The 21,385-nt window shown below is 34.8% G+C and overlaps 1 long non-coding RNA gene across 1 annotated transcript; it reads right to left on the reverse strand.

Moving 5' to 3' along the window:
- Nucleotides 1-5,101: 5,101 nt before the first annotated feature.
- On the reverse strand, nucleotides 5,102-19,181 carry LOC143646158 (uncharacterized). Its single transcript, XR_013157350.1, has 2 exons — nucleotides 18,810-19,181; nucleotides 5,102-5,422 (listed from the first exon to the last, which is right to left on the reverse strand). It is a non-coding gene; the product is annotated as an uncharacterized LOC143646158 (long non-coding RNA).
- Between the last annotated feature and the right edge of the window lie 2,204 nt (nucleotides 19,182-21,385).

Below are 21,385 nucleotides of genomic sequence, written 5' to 3' on the forward strand. Positions count from 1 at the left end.
TTCAACATAAACTCCCATTAAATCATCTATTGAGAAATAATGATCTTAATGTAAAGCTATACAAACATTTTTATTCTCTATATTGAGGGTTATGACCAAATATCTGAGGTATTATCAAGATCATAGGAATTCTTAGAGAAAAAAAAGTATTTTCCCTGCCTGGGCATGTGAGTTTTCTGCAGGCTAAATTGTGTTCTTACAAGATTCATTGTGTTAATACTGACCTTTGATGCTGTCTTGGAGGCAAGCATGTCTAGGTGAATTCTTATAAGCACATAATGTGAAAACCATTGTATAGATGAAAAAAATGTTATATTAAATATTAAATAGTTTTTAAACATTGGTATCAGATAATCTATGACCTTAATACTGAGTTAATAATAATATAATAAAAATTTACTCAGTAATTAATTGTCTCAGTATAAAAACATGGTATCTATACCAAAAATGTACCTCATTCTCTTTGACAATAAAAAGTGCCTATTCTATAAAATTGAGAACTTTGAATATAATAGAATTAAATTACTATTCTGTCAATTTATTGAAATCATCTAAAACTTTACCAACCGATATAACGCCTGTTCTCCTTAGTTTTTTTTTTTTTTAATATTAACATGATACATGTTGACTAGCCATGGAAAAGAGATTATAGTATTATCCATATTAAGATAATATAAATTGGCAACTTTTTCTTTTCCCAGACCATAAGATTTAGAGATGTTGAAAAAAAAATTGTTCAGTTAGTTTTTCTTTCCAAATACTTACTGATTTTGTCTATGAATATTTTATTTCTTCCTCACCAATTTAAAGCAGGAAATTACTAATTTGAATTTTTCATGCATCTTTTACAAAGCATTTTTGTTATACGTCAAGTCACAATATTTTAAGTCTTATTAAATATTTTAAGTCTTATTATCTATCACTTTAATTCAGCAAATTTTTCTCATGTTTTATAACAAATAATTGAGCAAAATCTAATTGCAGTATTCAACAGTTTTCTCTGATCTAGCCTAACACTTCCATCTCTAACTTTTAATCTGTGACTACCTTATGTAAACTTGTAGCATATTGATTGGTAGGCAATTTAGTAAATCTTTAAATCTCAGGTCTGTTGGGAACTTTGGGAGTGAACCTCTCCCAAATCATTCTTTGAGAATTGAGTAAATCAAGTACAAGGGATATTATTCCTTGGTTGAAATCGAAATGCTGACTTTTATCAGAATTGAGACTCGCCAAACAGATGGATACTTAAGCATTTATTTATTCCTGTGCATGCTCTTACAGAATTAGAAACATACTGAATCCCATGACCTTTGGGGTCTAAGGCACTTATTAGCTGGAAGTTGCATGTTTGAAGTAGAGGATTAATTCTTTAAGAGCACATGTATGTGCAAGCAATGAAATCAATGTAGAGTCCTTTGGGAGCTCCTCCTCCTCAGCCTCTTTGTAGATCTTAACAGTTTGATCTATTTTTTAAATGAAAATCGTGATCTATTTACCTGCTGCACTTATACTCTCTCAATCCATTATCAAAATTTAAGAAAACAGAAATTCACATTTTCAAAATCACTCTCCAAGGTTAAGGTACCATCTGTGGCTGCTGAATGAAGTTAAGGGTACAGAGGAAAATAAACCAATGACCTCAGCTGTTTAGTTTTGATTTACTGTGACCTTACAATTGAAAAATGAAATTTTATGCACATTGCAGAATTATTGCAGCTCTTTAGCCTCTCATTTATTTGAGAAAGGTTAAGGCTCATGGGTCAATGTGGATTAGAAAGTGGTTTGATGACAATATTTTCCCTGAAATAGACTTTAAAATATTATTATTATTTTGGCTCAATGTATATTTCAGTTCCCCAAGGAAATGTTTGTTTCCTTATCTAGACAAAGCATCATAAAGCACAGAGAAAGTCCATGAAGAAACTAAAATAAAATAGAGTTTTAGCTTCAGGTAATTTTTGTAAAAACAAACAAACATAATAATGCAAAAGCCAGTGAAGACTCTAAGTAGCCAGCGGACTTTATTGTTCATCTAGAAACTGGAAAGCAGCCGATAACTTTTGATATTAGACCCTTTACTTTCATGGCTTCTCTAAGATACTGTACACAGCCCACTTAGAGTCTGGCTTTCCTAACTGAATGAAATTATGATCTGTAATGAAGGTCTATGGAAAATTATGATCCCAGGCCTCAGAAGGTTAGGGATGTCGCTTTTATTTGCTTCTTTGCTTTGCCTGTGTTTTAGTTTTTAAAACCCACACATAATTAAGAATTAAAGATACATGAATATCTTATACAGAAACACAACCATTCTTAAAGAAGAAGTGTATTCAAGCATAGTGGCATTACGAGATGCTTTCTCTAATTAATATTTTATCTATTTTTTTAAAAAAAAGGTTTGTTTTCAATGACATTTCAATATAGGCAATTTGGAAAAAGTTTCACATGAATGCCAAATATTGGTTCAATTGTAGCAATACATAGCGTTGGTTAAATACATAGCAAAATTTTACCGTAAATATCTCACCCTCTGACAATTTCTTATTCATTTCTTTCATTTACATTTTCATTACTAGTCAATTGTAAATGTAAAAATGCCAAACAATTTCTCACACAATGATACTTTTAGAAGGACCAAAATAGAACATACAAAATAACAGAGCATATAAAAATGTTATGTAATATATGGATCTGTTTTGCTGGTATCAGCTTTGATATTTGCAGCCTTATCAACAAAACAACCCAATAACTACTTAAAATAAAAATACATGCTGTCAAATGGATTTCAAAATGCTAAATAATATTTCTGACAACTTTTGGATAAACTGAAATTTTGGATAAACCCCACAGGTTTCTATTTCTGAGTTTTAACCAAACTCGATTTAATGTAGACACTGGTTGGATCTATCCAGAGAAGCAGATGGGGCCATGGAAACACTTATATGTGTCTTTGATGTTTAATCAATGGTATCTAAATTGTAATATATTGGTTTTGCAGGTAATGTATTAATCTCAGTTTATGTTTGGACTCAAAATAAGAGGGACCCGTATGTTATTTTTTCAACCCCTCACCTTAGAGTCAATGATAGTGATATAATGGTGGTGATTAGAATTTATTTTGTTGATGGGCAAGAGGAGAAATGTCTTATTATATATTTTTATGTTAGAAGATGGATGAGGCAGTTCTTGTTTTAATGTTACTGCTTTGCCACCTAGTGGCTGTATGATGTTGAGTAAGTGACCTAACCTTTCTATACCTCAGTTTCCTCATTTAAAATGGAGATAAGTGCTGCTACCTCATATTGTTGTTGAAAAAATTAAACCCTTTAATTTACACACAGCATTTAGAAGAGGTTTTGGGTCCTAATAAGTGTGTTGTTTTAGGCTTTTCATTATGAATTTTTCAATTCATACTATTTAATCCTTTTCAGAATTTGCTCTTTGGAAAGAATGGAATGAAAGTATTCTTCAGAATTCCGGGTTTTCATTGAATATTAACTTGTACTGATACAACTTATCAACACTTTCAAATAATTCCTTTTTATGGAAGAAAATACATACTGCTCTGTTGTCATTTCTCTCTCTCTCTCTCTCTCTCTCTCTCTCTCTCTCTCTCTCTCACACACACACACACACACACACACACACACAGTAGAAATAATGAGTAAATTGAAAATATAGGTTATCTTCTGAGTGTGATGAATTAGGATATTTAGTACTTAAGATGGTCTCAGTTTGTCTGTTCACTTCAGTGTTGTTACCACTATAAGATTACAAGAACTCAAAAACAGATATTAAGGTCTAAAGACCTTAGAAGTTTTGAAGGTGTGACCCAAGTAATGATATTCTTTATTAATGCACAGCAGTGTTATCTATATAATGTGCTTCCAATCCTGATCCTGTGTTCCTGAAAACTCAAATGTTTCAACTGACTATAGTAAAATATTTTATTTGTACTTTAAGACAACCTCATTTTCATTTCAAAAACTTTGACAATTAAAAACTAGAGTAATATATATTTTTTAAAACATGCAGATACGCATGTATTCTTTCATTTCTGATTTTTGGAAATGACTACCTGACTACGAATTATCAGTAAGCCAAACAGAGCTTTCATCTCTTGAAAATGAGTTATAAGTAATTTAAAAGGAGTTTAGATTTGCTTCATGCTAGTGAGAGTATTTAGGGCTGTTTGAAATGTTAAGTATTTCATTTTAATAAAATCGAAGATTCAGTTAAAGGATATATAACCATAGAACTTTAGTTTTTAGCGATCTTAAGGTGATGAAGCTTTTAAGTATTCACAATTAAGTTATTTAAATGAATAAATGCTATATACATATGTTATATGATTGCATATACATATATATATGACTACATGTCAAAATGGCCAAAAGTACTCTTTTTTTAATAGTTCACAATAAGCTTTTTTCCAGGGAAGTGGTTAATTTTGTTGGATGATTTTCATTAGATACTAACTCAGAATGGTTTCTGGTCTAGTGGTTCAATGGTTGCTAGAATTGAGAAAGTCAGGCATGAGCTAAATTGGTCTGCATAAATAAAACTGGAAAAGGAGCCTGTTTTAGTTTCTTGCTGCTAAAACAAATACTATAAAATTGGTTGGCTTGAACAATGGGAATTTATTGGCTCGCAGTTTTCAGATTAGAGGAATCCAAAATTAAGATGTCAGCAAGGTGATGCTCCTCCCCAGAAGACTGTGGTGTCCTGCAGCTGGCTACCAACCATCTTATCTTTTTTGTTACATCACAATGGACATAGCAGCCTCTTCTCCTTTCTCTTTCAGTTTCCATTTCTTACAGCTTCTCCCTTCCTGTGACCATTTTTTCCCCCTCTATACCTGAATTTCATTTGGTTTATAAAAGATTCCAGTTATCCAAATTAAAGCCCAAACTGATTAAGTTGGTCGAACACGTTAACTGAAGAAACATCTTGATGAGATCTCATTTACAATGTGTCTATGTCCATCAGAATGAGTACCGAGGGGAGGAATAAATCCAAACTGGGATACACAATTCAATACTCAGTGGTCAATTTATATCTCCTTGGAAAAGGTCCCCTAGTCAGAGATGGTATGATGTTGATGTCTAATAGGGTTTTATTTTGAAGTTTTTTCTTTCTACAGTTGAATAACTCCATTCCCAGTATTCCCAATTACATTCTTAGTAAAAACAGCATTGCTCATTAATGTCATGTAGAGTGGGATTCTATCGAGAAAGATGCTAAGTTGTGCGTTCAGTTTTGGCTTAAAGAAGAAACAGAGATTGTTCAAGGGAGGGAAGCCATATACTGTGTGTGAGTTCTCCATGATTCTCATTTAAGACATCTCATGAAATAGCTGAAAGCATGGATCTTGCAGCCAAATGTCCAGAATCCAAGTCTTGGCCTTGCTGTTTACTAGCTGTAAGGTACAAAAATTCAGTATAAGTCTGCAGTTGTAAGAACCAAAATAACTTATCAGCAACTCCATTCTTTTACATTATATAGTAAAAAATAAATAAACCCATCTCAACAGAAATATTTCTTCAGCTACTTTTCCTCTTCTTTCCACAATTTGCCCATACTTTACAGCTACTTCATATCTGCTCATTATTATTCTTCAACCCACCCCCCATCCAAAAATAGATTCCTTCTCCCTAACTGAGAGTGTTGCTAAACTATTTTCCCCTTTCTTTTTCCTTCTTCATTATGCAAACTGTCTATATCTTTTCATTTTAACTGGATCAATTTATACATCTAGCTATCTATCCTAGTGGTTAAAAGTCCACCTTTAGGCAACTACCCAGAGAAAGAATCAAATAGACTTTATTTTCCTTTGACAACTTCAGCAGCTTAGAAATGTCTCAGGGACTATTGAAGCATGAAGATTGGAGACTCTTGAATACCACATATCATGCTCACTTCAGGATTCAGCTTCTGTTCAGTTCACACTTAGCAATATGCACTTTTTTTGAATACTTTTCTAAGGAAGTCCCCATTAACTATTAAGATGCATTATGAATTAGCTAAAACCATGGATCTTGCAGCAAAATATCCAGAATCCAAGTCTTGGCTTTGCTGTTTACTAGCTATGAGATGCAAAGAAAGTCATTTATCCTTTCTGTACTTCATATCTCTATAAAATGGGGAGAATTTAATAATCCTTTTTTCATTGTTTTGCTTTGAGAATAAGATGATTTAATTTATACTCAAGGACAAGGTAATCAATTCAAATGAAAGGGAAGTACATACATTCATTTTCACTATACACAGAGTATGAAAATTGTCTGAACTACAGAACCAAAGATTAAAACTCAGCAAAATTGTAATGAAATGAAAAGAATTATAACATAGTTTTATTTTTTCTATTATTAATATTGTGAACATTTTTATTATTTGTCTTTTGAAAATATAACTTTTGCAACCTTTCATCATGGAACAGGGAAAAAGGCAAAATATCCATTTATTTATATAAAGTGCATGTAGTGTTCTTCAAGTAACCTTAATTGATTGAAATCATCTTTATCATCGTCATTATCATTGCCATCACATTTAGAAACAATGGAATTATGGGCTTAGAGGGAGGAAATAAAAGAACAAAATGTAAGAATACAAGAAAAAGTCCAATCAATTTTTCATATTTGGTAACAAAATACACTTTTTCCCTTTGGAATTAAAAAGTAAATAAAAAGAGTTTTTTTTTTAGATTTAATAGATTCAAAATAAAACTTGTCCTATATCAATAATCCCCTAAGTATTTTTCAACTGTTAAAATGCATTAATCAAAACCTAGTGTATCTCCGCAAAGTTTTCACTTAGTTATATTCTGATACTTGTACAGAATATAACTTGTACTGTGTTTAATTAGAATTTCATAGAAATAAATATTCACAAATCAGAAAAGGATGTAATTTCATTATCCCTTTAAATAAGCACACACATGTCTATGAAAAATCTGTTTTTCCTTTCCATAATCAAGTTATGGCCTATTTTCCAGATTTGGTTTCACTTTAAAAAGATCAGAAGATGGCTGCAGTGAAGATATAGCAATGGTAAAATATAGGAGCAGAATATGAGAAATCACTATATGAAATGAATGTTTTAAATTTCTCATCAAAATCATTGCCTCAATTTAATATGGTATCATTGCAAGTTATTTCACACTGAACAACACTGGGAAAGTTAGCACCTATGTATAAAATAGTCAACATATAAACTTAATTATTATGATAAATAAAATAAAGCTCTACCTCAATTATCTCTGATTTTAAGCTAATTATTGCAGTTAGTACAATAATTCACAATTTAAACAGTTCTTAGAGCAACTATTTATTTAAGAACAACAATAACAACAACAACTTGGCTTTGTGGTGGGAAGGAAGAGTAGGGGCATCCAGGATTCAGTCCAACTGAACAACTATTATAAAGGCAAGAACTGTCAGAAACAGCTATTTTGAAATCCCAGAGGCCATATGAATACTGTACTGCATCCAGAGAAGAACAAGAGGAAGAGGCTGGTAAATTACGGTAAAGAAAATTAAATTGCTCTCTCTGCCTGACAGCACCGTCCCCTACTCTAACAGCAGCCAGCTGTTGGGTCCAGCCGCTGGATAACTTGCTGGTAACAGAAAAGGACTAAAAGTTCTCTTCCCCAAGACTAGGAATGGGCACAGCAAATCAGTGATCATGACTTTTGATTAGCAAGTTCAGACTGCTGGTGGCCTACCTCTGAAGGAGGCCATTGTTCCATTCCATCCTTGGAAAAAGGCAGCAGTGGAGGAGACTCAAAGACCCTATGCTTCCTCAAGGCTGCAGTGGGACAGTTAGTTGAAGAGCTACATTTTCTGGGAAGTCAAGAAAATTTAGCTTTGGGGACCTATGGAGGAAGTTTACAGCATCCCGAGGACCTCGCCAGCGCATTTTATTTTATTTTATTCTGATAGATTCACATATTGTATAATCCACCCAAATTATCTGTCATGCAATATTATCACTGAGTTGTGCAATCACATCACACCCAATTTTACGCCATTTTCATTGCTCCAGAGAGAAAAATAACACATAAACATAAAAAAAAGAAAACCCCAAATACCCCTTACTCCTTACACCTGTATTATTGATCCCTAGTATCAGTGTGGAACACCTGATACTGTTGATGAAAGAATATTAAGGTATTATTGTTAACTATAGTCTGTAATTTGCATTAGGTATTTGTGGTAGTTAGATTCAGGTGTCAACTTGGCCAGATGAAGATGCCTAGTTCTATCGATGTGGACATGATCCAATGCTATGTGAACCTCATCTGTTGTTCATTATATCTGCAGTCAGCTGGAAGCATGCCTGCTACAATGAATGATGTTTGAATTAATTGGATGGTACTTAAATGAGAGAGCTCAATGTAGCACAGCCAAAGCAGTTCAGCATATTTCATCTCAGCACTCACAGTTCATCCCAGACCTTTAGAAATGCAGAAAGGAATCACCCCAGGGAAAACTGTTGGAACCTAGAGGCCTGGAGAGAAGACTGGCAGAGAGCGCCCTGTTCCTTCCCATGTAAGAATGAACCTCAGTTGAAAGTTAGATGTTTTTCCTCTGAATAACTAATGAAATAAATCCCCTTTTATTAAAAGCCAATCCATCTCTGGTGTATTGCATTCCAGCAGCTAGCAAACTATAACAGATTTGGTACCAGGAGTGGGGTGCTGCTGCAGTTTGTAAATACCAGATATGTTGGAATGGTTTTTTGGATGGCTGAGGGGAAGATTTTGGAGGAACTGTGAAGAGAATGATAGAGAAGTCCTGGAGTGCTTGAAGAGACTGTTGGTGTAAATGGAACCACTGCCAATCTGGACGAAGGGGAACACAAAAGAGAAAAAATGGAGTTTGCAGAGTGAGAACCATGGAAGCTTGGGTCTGAAGTCAAGAAACCTTGGGCAGGAGAGCGGAGCCACCCATTTACATGGAGAGGGTGAGTTTACCCTGAAGGGTAAGGATAAGTCTCCCACCTCATTGCAGTAAAAGAGTTGTGCCGCCTCATGCCTTTGATAAGGTATAGCATGGTCCTTGGGTACTGGGGAGAGCCTGGCTGCCACCACACAGAGGTGTTGAGTATGTGCCCCAGAAGTGGCAGAAAGCCCGCTGTGGCCCCGATGCTTGGAAGGGGTGGAGCCGAGGGAAAGGTGGTGTCCTTAATGTCCCCTGTTCTGATTTGCTAGCTGCCAGAATACAACACACCAGAGATAGATTGGCTTTTAATAAAAGTGGACTTATTTCATTAGTTCTTCAGAGGAAAGGCAGCTAACTTTCAACTGAGGTTCTTTCTTACATGGGAAGGCACAGGTTGATCTCTGCTGGCCTTCTTTCCAGGCCTCTGGGCTCCAACAGCTTTCCCCAGGATGATTCCTTTCTGCATTGCCAAAGGCCTGAACTGAGCTGCAAGTGCCAAGATGAGGTATGCTGAGCTGCTTGGGTTGTGCTACATTGAGTCTCTCATGTAAGCAACAACCAATTAATTCAAACATCATTCATTGCAGCAGGCATGTCTCTTAAATGACTGCAGATGTAATGAGCAACAGATGAGGTTTATGTACCATAGGCTCATGTTCACAGTAACAGAATTAGGCACATTCACCTGGCCAAGTTGACACCTGAACCTAGCTACCACATGTCCACCCCTTGTCAACTTGGCAACTATATGCATCACCTTAAGTGATATTAAAGTGGCACAAATTCTCTTCTGGTGTGGATGTATGGATCTCAAAAACAAATTATCTGGTGCCAATATGCAAAGGAGAAGCAGTCACAGGATCCATAGGGTGAAATTGGAATGAAAACCTGCAGGGCAAACACCATTGGATTTCAAAGTCTGAAAGTCATTTTTCCTTCAGCTCTAGAAAATGGTAGTCCCACTCTTTCTAAGGGCCTATGCAGTGGCCCACATATTTCCAAATCAACCTCAGGGAACATAGAGGAGATTTTCTTTTTCTTGGCTCCACTCTCTCCAGGCATTGGGGCCACACCTGGGCTCTCTGCCATTTCCAGGGTACACACTCAACCCCTCCATGTGGTGGCAGCCAGGCTCTCCCCAGTCCCCAAGGTGTGTGCTGTGCATTTTCTAAGGCCTGAGGTAGCACAGCACAACTTTTCCACTGCAACAAGATGGGAGACTCATCCTCTGTCCTCAGGGCAAACTCCCCCTCTCCATGTATATGGGTGGGTCCACTCTCCTGGCATGAGGTTTCTTGGCTTTATACCCAAGCTTCCATGGTTCTCACTCTGCAAACTCCATTTTTTCCCTTTTGTGTCCCCCTTCATCCAGATTGGCAGTGGTTCCACTTACACCAACAGTCTCTTCAAGCACTCCAGGACTTCTCTATCATTCTCTTCACAGTTCCTCCAAAATCTTCCCCTCAGCCATCCAAAAAACCATTCCAACATATCTGGTATTTACAAACTGTAGCAGCACCCCACTCCTGGCATCAAATCTGTTATAGTTTGCTAGCTGCCAGAATGCAATACACCAAAGATGGATTGGCTTTTAATAAAAGGGGATTTATTTCATTAGTTTTTCAGAGGAAAAGCAGCTAACTTTCACCTGCGGTTCTTTCTTGCATGGGAAGGCACAGCATGATCTCTGCTGGCCTTCTCTCCAGGCCTTTGGATTCCAACAACTTTCCCCAGGGTGACTCCTTTCTGCATCTTCAAAGGCCTGGACTGAGTTGCAAATGCAGAGATGAGGTATACTGAGCTGCTTAGACTGTGCTACATTGAGCTCTCTCATTTAAGCACCAGCCAATTAAATCAAACATCATTCATTATAGCAGGCATGCTTCTTAGCTGACTGCAGATGTACTGAGCAACAGATGAGGTTCATGTAAGAGTGACTCATGTCCATAGCAACAGAATTAGGCATGTTCACCTGGCCAAGGTGACTCCTGAACTTAGCTACCACATCCACAAGGTTGATTCAGAAAGAGGCAGGCCACTGCATAGGACCTTGCAAATGAAGGGACTGCCACTTCCTAAAGTTGAATGATAAATGACTTTCAGACTTTGAAATCTAATGGAGTTTGCCCTACAGGTTTCCAGAACTGTGTGGGTCTTGTGACTGTTGTGTTTTTCCAATTTCTCCCTATGGAAATGAAAAACTGTATCCTGTGACTGTCCTCCTTTGCATATTGGCACCAGATAACTTGTTTTGAGATTCATAGGCCCTCAGTTAGAAGATAATTTTTTGCACTTTAATATTGTTTAAGGTGATATGTGTAGTTGCCAAGCTGACAAGGAATGGACATATGGTACTTAGATTCAGGTGTCAACTTGACCAGATGAAGATGCCTCGTTCTATTGCTGTGAACATGAGCTGATGGCATGTGAACCTCATCCGTTGTTCATTATATCTGCAGTCAGCTAGAGGCATGCTTGCTGCAACGAATGATGTTTGATATAATTGGCTGGTGCTTAAATGAGAGAGCTCAATGTAGCACAGCCAAAGCAGTTCAGCATACTTTATCTCAGCACTTGCACTTCAGCCCAGGCCTTTGGAGATGCAGAAAGGAATCACCCTGGGGAAAGATGCTGGAACCCAGAGGCCTGAAGAGAAGGCCAGCAGAGATTGCCCTGTGCCTTCCCATGTCAGAAAGAACCTCAGTTGAATGTGAGCTGCCTTTCCTCTGAAGAACTATACATCAATTAAATGAATCCCCTTTTATTGAAAGCCAATCTGTCTTTAGTGTGTTGCATTCCAGCAGCCAGAAAGAGACAACAGTGTTTTTTCACCATATACCATTCTATTATTAACACTTTGTACAAGTATCACACAATTGTATTAGTTCATGAAAGAACTTATTTTTATTTTTAGAGTTAATCAGTGACATACATAATGAAACAACCCCTCTCAACCAAATTCATCTACAATTCAACACTATTACATATAATCCAAATAACCCTCACATCGATCCATTTATATTTAAGTTCTACTTTGTTAAAAATTCTGTAGATACTAAGTAAGCACTCCCCATTCTCTATCAACTCTCAATGTCTAGGTAACCTACATTCTACATTTTATGGCTTTTAACTTACATATTCTAGTTAGTTCAAATTAGTGAAATCATATAATATTTGCCCTTTTATGCATGACATATCACTCAGAATTATGCATTCAAAATTCATCCATGTTGTCACATACTTCAGAATCTCATTCCTTCTTACTACTGAATAGTATTACATCACATGTGTGCACTGTTCACATGTAAACATCATTGTTTATCGATCCATCAGTTGATAGACATTTGGATTGTTTCTCTCTTTTGGCAATTGGAAATCATGCCACTATGAGCACCAGTGTGCAGATGTCTTGTCACATCCCTGCTTTTAGATCTTCTGGGTATATACCAAGTTATCCTATTGCCAGGTCATAGGCCAGCTCAATATTTACTTTTCTGAGGAGTTACCAAAATGTTTTCTATAGTAGCTGTAACATCTTAAATTTCCACCAGCAGTGAATAAGTGGTCCTCTTCCTTCAAATCCTCTGCAATACTTGTGATTTCCTGTTTATTTAATAAGTGCCATTCATTCTTACAGGATGAGATGATATCTCATTGTGGCTTTTATTTGCATTTCCCTAATAGATAATGAAGATGAAAATCTTTTCATGGGCTTTTTAGCCATTTGCATTTCCTCTTTGGAGAAATATCTATTTATGTTTTCTGCTCATTTCATAACTGAGTTTGTTCTTTTATTGTTGAGTCGTAGGATTTATTTATTTATACTGAATAGCAAATACTTATCTAATATGTGGTTACTAAATATTCTCTCCCATTGAGTTGACTGCCTTTTCACACTTTTGACAAAATCCTTTATAGCACAGAAGTGTTCAAACTTGAGGAGCTCCTATTTATCTACTTTTTCATTCATTGCTTGTGCTTCAGGTGCAGGGTCTAAGACGTTAGCTCCTATCTCTAGGTCTTGAAGATGCCCCTATTTTTTCTTCTAGGAGTTTTATGGCACTGGCTCTTATGGTTAGGTCTTCGATCCACTTTGAGTTAATTTTTGTGTATTGTGTGAAGTAGGGATCACCTTTCATTTCTTAGAGATATCCAGTTCTCCCAGCACCATTTATTGAAGAGACTATTCCGTCTCAGTTCAGTGGATTTGGGATTCTTGTAAAAAAGCAATTGGTGATAAGTCTGAGGGTATATTTTTCAACCCTCAATTCAATTCCAGTCATAAATCTGTATATCTTTATGCCAGTACCATGTTATTTTGACCACTGTGACTTTATAATGGGCTTTAAAGTCCATGAAGTATAAACCCTCCCACTCATTCTTCATTTTTAGGATGTTTTTAGCTAGTCAAGTTCCCTGCCAAATAAATTTGATGTAGTCAAATTTTCCAATTGTGCAAAGTTAGTTGTTGAAATTTTGATTATTGCATTAAATCTGTAGATCAATTTGGGTAGAATTGACATCTTAACCTATTTAGCCTACCTAGCCATGAATGCCGCATTAGTTTCACTTATTTGTGTTTTCTTTAAGCAGTCTTTTGTAGTTTTCTGTGTAGACGTCCTTTACATCCTTGGTTAAGTTTATTCCTAGATGTTTGATTCTTTTAGTTGCTATTGTGAATGGATTTTTTTTTCTTAATTGTCTCCTTAGATAGCTTACTACTAGTGAATAGAAATACTACTGATTTTTGCCTGTAGATTTTGTATTTCACCTCTTTACGATGTTTATTAGTTTTAGAACCTTTGTCATAGCTTTCTCAGTATTTTCCAAGTATATGATCATGTCTTCTGCAAATAAGGAGAGTTTTACTTCTTCCTTTCCAATTCAGAGCCTTTATTTCTTTATCTTGCCTAATGGTTTTATCTAGATCTTCTAGCGCAGTAGTGACTATTATTCAACAGTCTAAAGGACATCAATAAAACAATAAAAGTTCATTATAGGAATTATTATGAAGATAGAAATTTTAAAGGAGCAAAGCAGAATTGCTAGAGTTCAGGATCACAATCATTGATTGAAAATTCCCAAGATGGTTTCAATATCAGATTGCAAATGGCAGAAGAAGGAATTAGTGAAGAGGACAATTCAAATGAGTCAGGATGAGGAGGAGAAAGAAAAAGAATTATAAAAATTGAAAATAGCTTAAGATACCTCTGGGACATAGTCATGTGTACAAATATAAGGGGATCCCAAAAGGTGAAGAAAGAAAGGGGCAGAAGGAACTTTCAAAGAAATAAAGACAGGGAGCTTTCCAAATTTAGGAAAAAAAAACATGAATATGAGCATCAAAGAAAAACAGGGAATACCAAACAGAATAAACATGAAGAAAATGCATCCAATCATAGACTGATCACATTATAGAATGCAAAGGACAAGGAAAGATTTCTGAAATGTGCAAAGAAAAATCAATGTGTTATGTACGAGGGAGTCCCAAATAGGTTGAGTGCTATTTTCAAATCAGAAGTCATGGAGGCAAGAAGGCACTTAAAGTGCTGAAATAAAACAACTGCCAACAAATAATTTTATATCCAGTGAGATTTTCTTTCAAAGATGAGGAGAAATTAACACATTACCAGATAAATAAAATCGGAGAGTTTTCATCATCACTAGACGTTCCCTACAAGCAATGTTAAAGGGAGTTTTTAGAATGAAAGGAAAGGACATTCAACAGTGGTTTAAGGCAGCATAAAGAAATAGAAACCTCTGGTAAATGAAATCATTTGGGTAATTATAAATGCCAGAATTATTGCAATGTATTTTTTTGGTATGTAGCTTCATTTCCTCTGTCCTACAGGCTCAAAAATACAAATACATAAAGACTAATGATAAATCCATGTTTTGTACATAAAATATACAAAAATATAAGTGGTAACGATGACAAAAAATGATGGGGAAATGGACGGGCATAATAAATAATATGTATGTACTGTTGAAGTTAAGGTGGTTTCAAACAAAATATTATTGTTATATCTTTAGGATGTTAAAATTTAACCCCTTGGTAATCACATGGAAAGTTTATGAAAAATACATCAAGATATAAAAGAGAAGGCACTCAATATAGTAAAACACAAAACTCAAAGAAATATAAAAGTAGGCTTTAATGGAACAATTGAGGAAAAAAACAATGTATCAGACTTAAAAAGCTAAATGACAAAATGACAGAAGAAAGTTCTGCATAATCAATAGTGGCTGTAATTACAAATAGAGCAAATTCTCCAGTCAAAAGGCAGAGAAAATCAAATTATCTACCCAAGAATGTAAAGGACTTGTACACTGAAAACTACAGAACATTGCTAAATAAAGTCAAAATAGATCTAAATAGATGGAAAGGATATTCCATGTTCCTGGTTTAGAAAACTAAATACTGTTAAGATGTCAATCCTACCAAAAGTGATTTATAGATTCAATCCAATCCTAATCAACGTTACTACACCCTTCCTTACAGACATGGAAAAGGACAGTCACCATTTTTTTTATGGAAAGAGGGCCCAGAATAGCTAAAGCTATCTTGAAAAATAAGAATGAAGTGAGAGGATTCATACTTCCCAATCTTAAAACTTTTACATCTTAACACTATTATAAAGCCACAGTAATAAATATAGCATGGAACTGGCACGAAGACAGACATACAGACAAATGAAATAAAATTGAGAGCTCAGAAACCAACCCTCATGTTTTTGGCCCACTGATATTTGACAAGGAGCAAAAATCACTCAGCTGGGAAAGAATGGTCTCTTCAACAAATGGTGCTGGGAAAATTCGATCTCCATTTGCCAAAAAAAAAGAATAAAGTTAACTATTTTAAGACCTCTACTTCACACCTTATACAAATATTAAGTCAAAATGGATCAAAGACAGAAATACAGTGGCTAGAACTATTAAACTCCTAAGGTAAACGTAAGGAAGAATCTCTAGGATCTTGTGTTAGGCAATAGTTTTGTAAATTCTATGTGCAAAATATAAGCATCAGGGTGCTGTGATGGTGGCTCACTGGCAGAATTCTTGCCTGCCATGCTAGACACCTGGGTTCGATTTCTGGTGCTTGTCCATGCAAAAAAAAAAAAAAAAAAGAAAAAAAAAACAAACAAACATAAGCAGCAAAAATAAAATTAGATAAATGGGAACTCATCCAAGTTAAAAAAATTTTGTGCTTCAAAGGATTTTATCATGAAAGTAAAAAAACGATCTATATAACGGGAGAAAATAATTGGAAAGCACATACCTGATAAAGGTTTAATATCTATCAAATGTACAGAAATCCTTCATGTTAACAACAAAAAGATGAACAACCCAATTTAAAAAAGTGGGCAAATTCCTTGAATGGAAATCTCTCCAAAGAAATATAAGTGACCAGAATGCACTGGTCAACATCAACTGATGTTCAACATCAATAGCCCTCAGGGATATGCAAATTAAAACTAAAATGAAATTCCACTTCACAATCTCTAGAATGGCTGCCATTGAAAATTAAAAATAAGTTTTTGAGAAGATGCAGAGATACAGGAACATTCGTTCATTGTTGGCAGCAATGTAAAATGATGCAGTTGGTTTGGAAGACAGTTTGGTGGTTCCTTGAAAAATTAAGTATAGAATTACTATATTTTCTAAGAATCCCATTACTACGTATATATCCCAAATAAGCAGGCATTCAAACAGTTCATGGTGGCATTATCCACAATTGCCAAAAAATGGAAGCAACTCAGTATCCTTCCACCAATGAATGGATAAACAAAATCTGTTAGATATATGCAATGGAATATTATACATCTGTAAAAAAAGAATGAATTCCTGGTACATGAAACAACATGGATGAACCTTGACATCATTATGTTGAGTGAAAAGTCAAACACAAATAGGAAAATATTGTTTGCTCTCACTGATCTGAAATAATTATAATAACAAACTCATAGAATCAATATCTAGAATATTGGTTACTGGTGGATAGGGTGAAGATAGGGAAGGGAAATCATGGCTTAAAATGTACAAGGTTCTTAATTGAAATGATGGACATATTTTTCTAATGGATGGTGATGATGGTAGCACAACATTGTGAAAGTAATTAACACTATTGAAATATATATCAGAATGGAATTAAAAGGAGAAACGTTAGGTTGCATATAAGGAAAGAGAATAAAAATTAGAAAAAAAAAATCCATACTCAAACACTTATATCTTGCATTATTATTAGTAGTACAGTTTTAAAAATGTACTTTCATCAAATGTATCATGAATTCTACACCAGTACAAGGTATTTATGATAGGACGGTATATGGAAATCCTGCATTTTACATATGATTGTTCTATAAATATGCAACTTCTCTAACAAAGAAAAAATCTTGTTTTTTTTTCCTTGAGGGAAAATTTATCAGTTTTCCAATGCTATATTTTCTTTTTACTAAAAATGTATTTCATTTGGATAGTTTAGACACAGCAGAAGACTTATGAATCTTACTATCTTTCAAATAAACTTTAGGGCTTTAGAACCTCTGTTTCTCACCAGCCTACTCATTTTACACTGAAATCTTTCACCCACAGTGCAGTATCCAATATGATAACCTATGGATGTCTTAAAATAGCCATGCAATCTTCATTGTTGATATTATGGATATATCATTTAGGAATAGTATTCTCAAAGTCTTAAAATGTCATGGTTGAAGGTGTTACAAAAAACGGAAGCATACAATTCCAGTTAGTTTTCGGTATTCACAGCTAGTGGAAAATAAAAGATGATAGAATTATCATTCAGTCAGCAAGGATTATTGAAAACCTAATATTTTAAAAAAATTAATATATGGTCCTTCAGAAGATAATTGTATAGAAAACCAACTTGTATTCTTCAAAATGTTTTACAAAAGTAAGACTCTGTGGCCAAAAAATATAGGAAATTGTCATGGTTACATAGCCAAGTTGTTAAGTCAGAACTGCAGCTTATATATATATAAATATAGACCATAGGTTCTTTCAATTTCACTATGAACTATTTCTAAAATAACCTTAAACCTCAACTGTATCCTTGAAAATGTTGCCATCAGATTTGGGTGGCATGAGTAATATACATGACTCAAAAATGAGAAAGCCAAGTTAGCATGAAAAGTGGTGCTAAATCATGTTTCAATTCCAGTGAGTGTAACTATTGTTGAAGGATTCTTTTTTTGGCAGTTAAATATTGAATTACATTTTCAAAGAATAAACAATTTGGATAATTTAGGATATATTATTAAGCAAGTGTTCATTGATCTGAGTTGTAATAGTGAAAATTAAGGCCACCAATTCATTCAATAACCCCTCAGGATGCACTTGTGAGAAATATATTTCATCTAAATATGTGTGTGTGTACACAAGCGTTTGTATTAATATATATGTAAATTTGTACGTGCGTATAATATGTATATAAAATTAAATAAATTTAAATGAATGTGCACACTTGAGGCCATACCATACTTGAGCATTATTATCATTATTATTATATTATATAAACATTTGCTAATACTTTATATAAAATGTCAATACGAGGTTCTGGTGTTGATAATTGCAATATAGCTTGTTATCAGCTGGTATCAGACAATTATGCCTTATGGAAAAAAATTAATTAAATATATAAATAATTAAATATCCCAACTCTTTGAAGGTACTAGAAGGAAAAGAAAAACAAGTAGATATTTGCATGAATGTAACCCTTGAATAAAAGGTTATATATTATAAGAATATATTTTGCCCAATGTGTTTCCTTTCTTACAAGAAAAATAAATTGAAATTACTGACTTTTCTTGGACCCATAAGAGTGCTGAGGTTTCAGAATTCACCTACCATCCAGAAATTTCGAGAGACAGGTAAGTCCAGAATCAGGACTAGGTCTTGGACTAGCGTCACTGCAATTCCAAACTAGGATACATATTTAAGAGAAATATTGCTGGAGACTGATTGTGACTAGCTTGAAAGTGAGAAATTCTTGGGAGTTGCAATCTTGTCCCCACCCTTTAATGGTCCTTAACTCCAGGAACCTCATCAGGTTGTCACAGCGACTGAGAATATTCTCTCTTGGTTCTGAAGATGTAATAGAAGATAATTATTGTGACAGATGTGCAGAATCTTCTCTATTACAGACCTAATCTGGAGAGTAAAAAGATAGTCATTACAGACTAGGATACTCCTCCCACGCCAGGTCCAAAGAGCTTTCCTGTTTCATTAAAGGGGAAGGAAACTGAGCTACTGGGAAAAACACAGATGAAGGTCACAGCCATGGGAAAAACACATATGAAGGTCACAGCCCATAGACAGAGGTCCACTAAAAGATTAAGATTTACTCATAGGACTATAGAATGTTTTCCATCCCATACCCCTGCCAACTCTATCAACAGGGATCAAGTATAATAATAGAAGATTACAAATAATGGGGCTGCAAGATCCTATCTTTCTATGAGAAGTACTTTATGAGAAACAGTGCTGAAAGAAGCCCAATGGCAAGGAAAAAAAAAAAAGAAGGGCACTAGAGGAATTTGAAGCCTCTGGCATCTATAGCTTCAGCAAACATTAAACACACAGTACAACTCTTATGCAGAATCCTCACACCAAAGGGCTATATTTATCTCAGTTTCTAGAATCCATTACAACAAGTCTGGCTTAAAAATAAAAAAAAAATTACAAGGTGTGGTGCTTTGAAGCTGTATGTATCCCAGAAAAACATGTTCTTAAATTTAATCCATGCCTGTGTATGTGAACTCATTGGAAGTAGTACTTTTCGATGAGGATACTTCAGTTAAGGTGTGACTCACCTCGTTCTGGATGGGTCTCAATCTTATTCCCGGAGTTCTATAAACGAATGGATTTCAGACAGAAACTTTCTGTCTCAGAACCCAGAAGAGACAGCAGAGACCAAGACATACTACCCTGTGCCTTGTGATATGAGGAGGAACCAAGGATCACCACTCATCAGCCCCAGAATGCCACAGTCTTCAGGGAGAAAACATTAATTTGATGATGTTTTATTTGGACGGTTTCCCAGCCCCCAAATAGTGAACAAATAGATTCTCTTTACGTAACTGATCCGTTTTATGTTATTTGCTTAAGCAGCCTGGGCACTAAAACACAAGACATACCAAAGGACTATAAATATACAGTCTGAACAAGCAGAAAAGTTGTTAGAACCACACTCAGACATGACCTGTATCTGGGAATTTAAAATTACTGACTAATTTATCAAGGAAATTAACAGAAGAAGTACAAAACATGCAAGAGTAAATATATAATATAAGCAGATAAATTGAAATAAATGATCAAAAGAAAAATCTAGAAATCCAAAACACTACAATAGAAGTGAAGAATATGTGAGGGACTGATTTGTAGAACAGATATGGAAGTAGAAACTCCAAGTGAGTTGAAGGTAAGTCAATACAAACTTTCCAAACTGAAATGCAAAGAAAAAAAAAAAAGAAATGGAAAAAAATTCAAGAACAGAACATCTAGGAAGTGGGGGAAAATTTAAAAATTTATAACATTTGCAATTGAAATACCAAAAAGAGATGAAAGAGGGAGGTATAAGAAATATTTGAAGTCATGATGGCCAAGAATTTTAATAAATTGATAACAGGATATTACAGACCTTGGAAAGCTAGGGAATACCTATCAGAATACATACTAGGAAAAAAAAAAACATACACCTGTAAACAATAAGCTACCCTTAGGTATATCACAGTCAAACTGCAGAAAACCAATGACAAAATGAGATCTTCAAAAAAGCCAGAAGGACATGCATTGCCTAAAATGGAACAAGGATAAGACTTGCAAGGGACTTTTCATCGGAAACCATGCAAGCAAAAATTGAGTGGACTGACATATTTAAAGTGTTTGTATCCACCGTGAATTCTACATCCAGATATATCTTTCTTAAAAAGCAAAGGAGAAATATCGATTATTTGAGAACAAAAAACCTTTAGAATATTCAACATATCTTTCATGCAAGAATTGTTTAAAGTACTTTTAGGGAGAAGAAAAAATATTTCAGAAACTCAAAGGTGTTCATAAAGAAAGGAAGAGTGTCAGAGAAGGGATAAATGATAAAATAAAATTTATTTTTCTTATTCTGAATTGACATAAAAGATAACTGTATGTTTAAAGTAATAATAGTAACAATGCACTGGGTGATTATAGTATATGAGAAGTAAAATGAATGGCTGCGATGTCATAAGGGGATGGAAGGAAGGAATTTGGGATACTGTTATAAGGTACCTGGAGAACATATGCACTGGTTCAGTGCTATTTGAGGGAAGATCTAGATTGGTTGAAAATGTAAATTGGAAATTTTAGAGAGGCACTTAATGTGTTTAAGTAATACAGTTATAATGCAAGGAGAGGGTATAAAATGGAATCACAGAAAATGTTCAATT

This window comes from Tamandua tetradactyla, chromosome 9 (genome assembly GCF_023851605.1).
Source record: "Tamandua tetradactyla isolate mTamTet1 chromosome 9, mTamTet1.pri, whole genome shotgun sequence".
Taxonomy (NCBI): Eukaryota; Metazoa; Chordata; class Mammalia; order Pilosa; family Myrmecophagidae; genus Tamandua; species Tamandua tetradactyla.